Raw genomic sequence first — 8,878 nt, 5'->3', positions numbered from 1 at the left:
CCCAAGGATGGTGCCTTTAAGGATGAAACTGTTGTCCTTACTCTCTCAAGTCTTATTATAGAATGTCCTAAAAGACTTTTAGGATACCCCATATAGTAGCTACTCAATAAATGTTTGTTAACTTTATTGGTAGGGATAACAATTAACATTTTAGAAAGGGAACCAAGAACATAGGCATATTTAATGATCAATGATAAACACAGTTTTGATATATTTATGATACTTTATTAAATTATTAGAACTTGAATCTTTAGTTATCTTCATATAGTATATTAAAACCTAGCCACCCTCCAGTGTTATGCTGTAGATCTCAATATTCATCAGGCAAGGATGGAGAAAAGGCCAGTTAAGAAGAATTATGGTGAAAGCAGGGAGGACCAGGGAGGTAGAAAGTGGGTTGAACTAACAAGAACCAAAAATGGAAGTCCAAGGCAGATGGCGTGAGGAAAGTCTCCCATATATCTGCTACTTTTTTATACACTACACAGGTGACAGTGGTTTCTTATAACCAGTATAGCAACAAAAGATCAGAGAATTGGGCCAAGGTTTCTGGTCTATCTGTCCTATGGCATCAGTATTCTGGCCAAAGGGTCAAACCTTACACCTGAATACAATATGACCAGAATTAGATATCTATCTGTTATAGTACTACTCTCAGTCTAAAAGGTTTAAAGTCTTTATTAATGTATGTTGAAAAATAGCATTAATTTGATTCAACACATAAAAGGAGAGTACCAGACAGTACTCACTTTTTAAAGGTCCTACAAAATACAAGTTGATGCTCTGTTGTGTTTTCATAGTGATACATTCTATGACATCACAACAGAAAGCATTCCCTTCCAGCAATATTTTTTAACCTTTAAACATTCCTCTAGAGAATAAAAATGGAACTGAGAAGGGAAAAGGGGGAAAGGAAGACATTTAAATGAGGGTGGGGGAGGAAACAATCATAAAAACCTGATTTCAAATAATCTGGGGTAACATACTTGCTGTGTGACTTAAGCAAGTCACTTAACCTTCCTGCCTCAGGCAACTCTAACATTAGAAGTCACAGTTGCTGATCTATCTGCACAGGTAAATGTAGTTCCCTACACTGGCATGAAATCAGTTTTTACCTGGGAAAAAAAATTGAATTGGTGGTATGAAAGTTTCTAAAATCTTTCTCTCATAGATTTTCATAGCAGTTGAAGTCTATTTTGAAAGTCTTTTAATTTTTATAAATTGCTAGGCTTCAACATATATATTCACCTTCATTTTTAGAGTATGATACTGAGGTAAAAAAGCTTGTCCAGGATCACACAATTTGTTAAAGACCAACCAGGGTGTGGAATCCAGGTCTCCTTTCAATATTGACCAACCCCAGCGTTATAGAAGAAGCTATAAAAATAGTTTAAAGTTTCCATTTCCCTAGATTTTATTAGTGGACACTTAAAAGGAAAGGACTAAGGAGAGAGAATGCCAGGATCAAGACTGTCATTACTCTGCAGAGAGTTGAACCAAGTCAGGTACAGAAAGAGAAGCATTGTTACGTTATCCCTTATGCTAGTGGTTTTCTTCATGATGACCAATTGCCATTGTTTAAAATTTCTTTAATGTGCATACATAGCACAATCTGTTGTTTTTTTTTAACCTAAAGAATTATAAAACATATGCTACATATTTGTGGAAACCATACCATTAAATAGTTGCCCCTTCCATAAAACTAACTAGCCATGAATAATAATTTTTTAAATGATCTTGTTTCTTTCTAGTTATCAGTCAGTAAACAAACATTTGTTAAGCTCTCACTATGTGCCAGGGACTGGTGATTAAAAGATATGGTCTTAGCCTTCAAGGAGCTCACATTAGGAGACAACATGAAAACGATTGTCTACATACAAAACATATACAGAACGGATGTAAGGTAATCTCAGAAGGCACTAGCAATGAGACTATTTCTTTTATCTTTCGTAGGTATCCTTTTAACATCGATGTGAATCGCTCCAACTTTTTTCAGTGCTCAAGTTAATGTTGATGTTGCCTAATGTTGATGTTCCCTTCAAGTAAGTTTCAGTATTTCAGAAATAAACTCATTTAACTCTTTTCCACTACTAAAATGAAGAGATGATCCCTATCAACCTTACAGAACTAACAGCGCTTTGAGGTACCTCAGAAAAAAAAATGAAGTTATCATCTTAGAGTTTGTTATTCTTATTCTATTTATAACATAGTAATAATTAACAAATGTGCTGTACAAAATGCAAAGGAATTTAATTTTTAGCATTTACATGCACTTGTAGTGTTGTAAAATTAAAATTTTATTTCCCTGTATTAATCACTTATCAGCTAAAATGTTTCTTATAAACCTAATTTTATATGAAACTATATTAATAGTCATTTACTTTTAATTTTTTTTATTTTTTTTTTGTGAGGGTAATTGGGGTTAAGTGACTTGCCCAGGGTCACACAACTAGTGAGTGTTACCTGTCTAAGGCCGGATTTGAACTCAGGTCCTTCTGATTCCAAGGCCAAAGCTCTATCCATTGTGCCACCTAGCTGCCTCTCTCATTTACTTTTTATTAAAAATGTCCCAAGTTCTATAACTGGATAACATGGGAAAAAGCAAAATGTAGCTGCCTTAACACAAAGATTATGAATATGATTGACAACTAATGATTGCAACTAACGTGGCAGGGACCAAGGAAAGGATAGGATGGATGTAAACTAATCTTCCTTCAGTTTTTCTGTGTCTTCTTCTACAAACACAGAGATGTAGGAGGAAGAGGTAAGCTACATTATAAGTTACCTGACTTTCTGATTCTCAGCATATTCTCCTACTGACACACAAACTTGAATTTCCTTGTTTCTCAAAATGCTGCTTCCATATTCCCAGGGTTGCAATTGATTCGTTTCTTTCTTTTTCCTTTTTTTTAAAGTGCAATTGGCGTTAAGTGACTTGCCCAGGGTCACACAGCTAGTAAGTGTCAAGTGTTTGGTCTGAGGCCATATTTGAACTCAGGTCCTCCTGACTTCAGGGCCAGTGCTGTATCCACTGCGCCACCTAGCTGCCCCTCAGGGTTGCAATTGAGAAGCATCATCAAATGATGTTTTCTGGAGGGTCTGAACTAGGCAGAGAGCTCACCAAACATCAAAGAACTTACCTAAAACAATTCAACTTTAGTAGTTAATGAATAGACTACCCTACGATACGCAAATGCCCAAGGAATGAAATAAAAACAGGGTTTCAGGTATTCCTTCATAGTTTGGTTTCAGAAAATTATTTTTGATGGAGTTACTCTTTTCAGAAAGTGCAAATAGGTGGAGACGCTCGCTATTATTACTTTAGTCGATAACCATCAATATTGATTTCAATTTCTAGAGAAATTTCCATTAACTCTGACAACAAGGAAAGATGAGTATTAAACAACACGGATAAACAGAATCCTCTATTTGGACAATACTAATTTGTCCTTCCCAGTTTTTTCCTTAACTCAAGACCATGCTCAAGACTCACAATTGCTACCCTTCCACTTTCCCCTCCTTTTCAGGGCCTTGGATAACCAATCTCCTCTCTTCCTGGTATGAAATCCTGGCGCAAAACTTGTTAAATATATTTCTTTCACTTATTAAGCTTCTGTATGTCCACAGTTTTTGGACGAACTAGTAAGTCAGGAGTCTCCCTCTCTAATCTCACTTACTTAAGCCCTTCTTTATTCTCAGAAACCCCTCCAAGCTCCAGCCGGACTCAAGGGAAGCAAAGTTCCCAGCAAGAGCACCCTCACCCCCCTGCCCCCCGGGGTGCACCCCCCACCCTCCCACCCCCCCACCCCGCTCCTCGGAGCACACCCCCTCCAGGCTCCACGCATCCTTTCTTTCCCCGCGGTTCTGCCACCTGTGGATGGTGCTGCCCCACCCCCACCCGCGGCAGTGTCTCTCGGGCGCGCCCCATCCTCCTCCCCCCGGGGCCCCCAGGGGGCTTCAGGCGCCCCGCCCCCAGGAACCCGGCGAGCTGAGGCCTCCGGCGGCGGTCCTTGCCCGGTCGCTCCCAGTCCCTCAGCCAAGGGACTACACAAACGGGACCCACTTCCGTGACCCCGGCCCGATGCTCGGTGCATCCACGAGTCCAGGACGGGAGCGACCCATAGTCCCCGCGATCGCCCCTCGCCTCGGCTCTCGCAGCCCAGTCACAGCCAGGGCGGCGCGTCGCCCGCCCTTTCTTTCAAACCGACTTCCACTTGGAGTTCAGGCTGCACGCATGCGCGGCATTCGTTCGCCTTGGGGGGCGAGAGGGTGGGAGGCTTGGACCGAGGAGATATGGGGTAGCGGAGGTATGTTAGGCGCGGCGCCTTCTGGGAGTTGTAGTTTTATCCCCCACCCCCCACTCCCATCCTTCTTGCACTGGACCACTACAATCTGCTCTGCCCTCCTCTTCACCTCCAGTTCATCCTCTGCTCTCTTCCATCACCGCGGCTCCTCATCCAGCTCGGGCTGGAAACAGGCCCTTCCTTCTTCTGCCCAATCTCAGAGTCTGTGTGAAGGGAAGAGGTGAGCGAGGGGGACTCTAGGGCTCTATAGCTGCTGCTGTTGCTGCCGGGAGAGAGCCAGCCCTGCAGCCCCAGTTCCTCCAGGTGAGCCTCAGTTTCCTCCTTTCTCAGTCCCCCTCCAAGAAAAAGAACCCCTCAATGAATGGAGACACCCCCACTTGGTCTCACTGACCTCCCCTTCTGTGGGATATCCAGAGATACCCATCACCCCTCCCCATCTTCTCCCTCCTCCTCCCCACTCACCCCACCCTTTCCTAGGCATCAAGCTCTCCGGCCTGAATCTTGCCTGACAAGGTAGAGCCAGTACTGAAGGAGAGTGGTTGGTGCTGGATTTTCCATAAACGCCTTCGAGAAGCTGACTCCCAGGGAAGGATGACAATACCCCAAACTCAGATTGGAGTCACAGGCATGTCAGAAGAGGGATTATGTCAAATGTTTATTCAAAAACAAAAACTCTACATTTTTTTTTTTAAAAAGTGTCTGCATGTTAAAGGGGGGGGGAGGTGCCTAATTTCAAATGGTGTTGATATTAAAAAGGAGATGCTCTTTTTAGGCTTTTTCCAGTCACTAAATGTGGAAATATTACCCTTAATTTCTGATAAATATGGGTAAATTTCAGTTGATCTGACATACATACCACCAGATAAAACATAATTTAGTTTTGCCCCTCCTCTCTTCTGACTTGTAATAGAATCAAATAGCTTTGATTTAAAAACAATTTTTTAAAAATCCTTTTATTCTCTAATTTTCTTTTTGGCAGATCTTTAAAGTCCAAAGCTTTAAAACTGTGATACCTCTTAATCTGGTGATTTCTAGATCACTATTCAAGATCTATATCAATATATATGCATATATATTCTACTAGATATCTATTGGATATATATGTATATAGACTTATACCTATACATACATATATATACACCTATATATATGTACACACACACATACACACTGAGACAACCATAAGCCAATATTCAAAGAACAAAGGTTATCAAATATGTGAAAATATAAAATAAAGGTCAATGATGTGATTTTGAGAAGCTTATTTTGTTTTAACTTCAAATCAAATAACTTTTTAAGAGATTATATTAAGCATTTTATTGTTTAAAATAAGGATTTCCCAAAAAATCTTTCCTGTAAATAGGATTTAAAAATTTTCCCATATACTATGTTTTTAGAATTCTTGATAAGATAGCTCTTCATTTAATTTTGTAATCAAAGGGACTGCCATGTCTCACCCTTCCCATATCCTATTGAGGCCTTCCTTCCTTCCTTCCTTCCTTCCATCCTTTCTTCCTTCCTCTCTCCCTCTTTTCCCTCTTTCCTGTTCTTCCTCTCCCTCTGTCCACATGGGGAATCATACCCTTATCTGTGGATGCTCTGCCCAAAGGGATATAAATTTTGATCGCTGAAACCTTTAAGATATCTTGGGGTTTATGGGCTATTTTTTTCTTTCCCCTATTTATTTATTCTATCATTAAAAAAAAAACTGGGTCAATTAACTCTTTTGTCACATGTAATTTCATTTATGATTTCTTGAAATACTGCACTGGAAAACCAGGCTTTAATAAAACCCTTTAGGATTCAAATGGAGCTACTTGACCATGTGTTATACCCAAATCACTCTGGCTCTCAGTGATTGGCGAACAGTAGGTCTCAGCCCAACCCTCACTTAGTCATTGTTTGGGTTCCAATGGCTCAGAGCAATCCAGAAGCCCTGAGGATCATCCCCTCCCAACTTGATTTTTATTTTTAAGTAGGCAAACTAGGCCATCTTTTGCCTCATTTCTTACCTATCCTTAAATCACTTAAATGGGTCTTCCCTCAGATAAACTGAGAGCTGGGAAAGACCTTAGCTTAAAAAGGCCAAGGACTCCGACTGCACCTGAGGTCATTTCTAGTTGCCCTGATTTATGTCTTGCCACTGGACTCAGATGACCCTGGAGAAGAGAGTGAGGCTGATGACTTTGCACAGCTCTGTCTCCCTTAAATACAACGCACTTGCAAGTCAAGACATCACCCTCCTGATGTCATTGGTCCTCTTCCAGAGGATGGACAAACAGCCACAACAAATGTCAACAAAGCCTCATTGTAAATGTATGTAAATGCCCCCCCACCACCCCAACTAGGGTTTAAGTTGTAAATAATGGAATATGTTCCTTTATTTTAGAAAAACAGAATACAAAAGAAATGATCAAAAATACTAACAAAATTCATCAAAATGCATTTGTTTTAAGTTTAGAGAAATATGTAAAACTTGTAGAGATTCGTAATACATATCCTCAATGGCCACTGGAAATTTGATAAAGCAAACATTTATTAAACACCTACTATATGCAAAGCACTATGATAGGTTAACTAGAAGTGGAAAGAGTTTAGATAATACATGATCTCCTAAGTCATGAAGCCTCCATTCTGGCAGAGAGATAAGTAACAAATGCGGACAACTATAATATATAACAATATAACGTGATAAGTACATCAGAGAAGTAAAAACTAACTGTTAGTGAAGTCCAAAAGGAAAATAAAAGTGTTCTTAGCCAAGGGTGTGAAGACATTTGAATTGGACTTTACAGGCTAAGTAGGAAATTCAACAGGCAAAGAAGGACATTCCAAACATAGGGAATGGCATGAGCTAAGATATGCAGGCATGAGAGCTCAGGGATTGATTGAGAGACAGAGAATTGTATCATGTGGCTGCTGCAGCACAGAATATATAGAAAGTAATACTATAAGATAAGGTTGGAAAGATAGGGTGACAACAGAGTATCTTGTGTACCTTGAGCACCATGCAAAGGAATTTAAACTTTGTAGACAACAGAGAGCCTCTGAAGCTTTTTAAGCAGAGACCTAATGTGATGTAGGCAAAAGAAAAATTCTGGCACTGATGAAGGTTGACTTTGAGACAGCAGAAAGTAGAGGAAGAAGACTAGTTGAAATTTTGCAATAGGCTGGACCAGGGGTGGGGAACTTGCATTCTAGGTCTTTGGGTGCGGCGTTTTGACTGAGTCCAAGTTTTACGGAACAAATGGGATTTGTTCTGTGAAGTTTGGATTCAGTCAAAGGGCAGCACTTGAAGACCTCGAGGGCCACATGTGACTTCTGGGCAAATAGATGATACTGAGGCTTTGTACTGCAGTGGTCAGAGTGAGGATCAAGATGAAGGAAGAGATGCTAGAAGTGTTTCAGAGATGGAATAAAAAAGACTTGGTAATTGACTGGCTTTGAATGGTGGTCAAGAGGGAAGTGTCAAATACAACCCCAAAGTAGTGAACCCCAGAGACAAGAGTGTTCACATTTTGCCACAGACAGTGAAGTCAGAACTAGTAACAGTTCTCGAGGAACACATTTAAATGCATTGCATTTGAGGAATAGGTGAGACATCTAGGTTAAGATGCACTGTAGAGATAGAAGGGTATAAGTCAAAGGAAGACCCTTTTTTTCTTCTTTCTTTTTTTCTTCCTTCCTTCCTTCCTTTTTTCTTTCTAGGATTGGTGAGAGGGGACTATGTTTGTAAGCAAGTGGTAATTATCCATTTGAAAAATAGATTGTAGATGTATGGTAGAGAAAGAATGATGGTTGGAACAATCTTGAAGAACTCAGAAGAGAATAAATAGAATGAGGGCAGAGGTAGAGGGTTCCTACCTCCTCTGTGAGTGGAGAGGAGGAAGAAAGAGTGGATGATGCAGCTGAGAAGTTAGAGGAATTGAGAAGGGAAACTAGATAATACTCTTCCAAGTGGGAGGGTCACACAAAGTTAAGGGTGGTGGGGTATTTGGGAGCAAGAAGAGAAAAGAAAATGTTTAAAATAATTGCTGTGAGGAATGACATAAGAAGCCAATAGACTAAAATGAGATTGTTGAGCAGAAACAAAGCGCCAATCAAGGTTATGTACATGAATTTGTAATGGGCAAAATCAGATCACTTTCAGGACTTTCTCCAGTGTCACTCAGCACCCCAAGAGTAAGAGCAAGGGAATCAGATAGTGAGTGTTATTTAGGGATGAGGATTTGAAGGCCAGGAAAGGAGAAAGGGCTGAGGCAAAGGTAGTAACTAGAAGATTAACTGACGAAGACCAAATATAGAGGCAAGTTAGCCAGAGTAGTTATTTTAAATGGAACTACTCTTATTGTTATTTCTTCTTCATTTTTGTTAGACCTGTACATAACTGTAGCATAATCCAACCCAGAAATGTATGTGATGTTTCAATCAAATAGTAAATATTGAGCACCTACTTTGTGCCAGGCAGCATGCTGGATGCTGGGGATACAAATACAAAGAATAAAACCATCCCCATTCACAAAAATGGGAGAGAGAACAAGGATATATAAGAATATATACCCATATGTATATAA

Source organism: Vombatus ursinus, unplaced genomic scaffold (assembly GCF_900497805.2).
Source record: "Vombatus ursinus unplaced genomic scaffold, bare-nosed wombat genome assembly UNPS02014791.1, whole genome shotgun sequence".
Classification (NCBI taxonomy): Eukaryota; Metazoa; Chordata; class Mammalia; order Diprotodontia; family Vombatidae; genus Vombatus; species Vombatus ursinus.
This window is presented reverse-complemented; position numbering follows the sequence as displayed.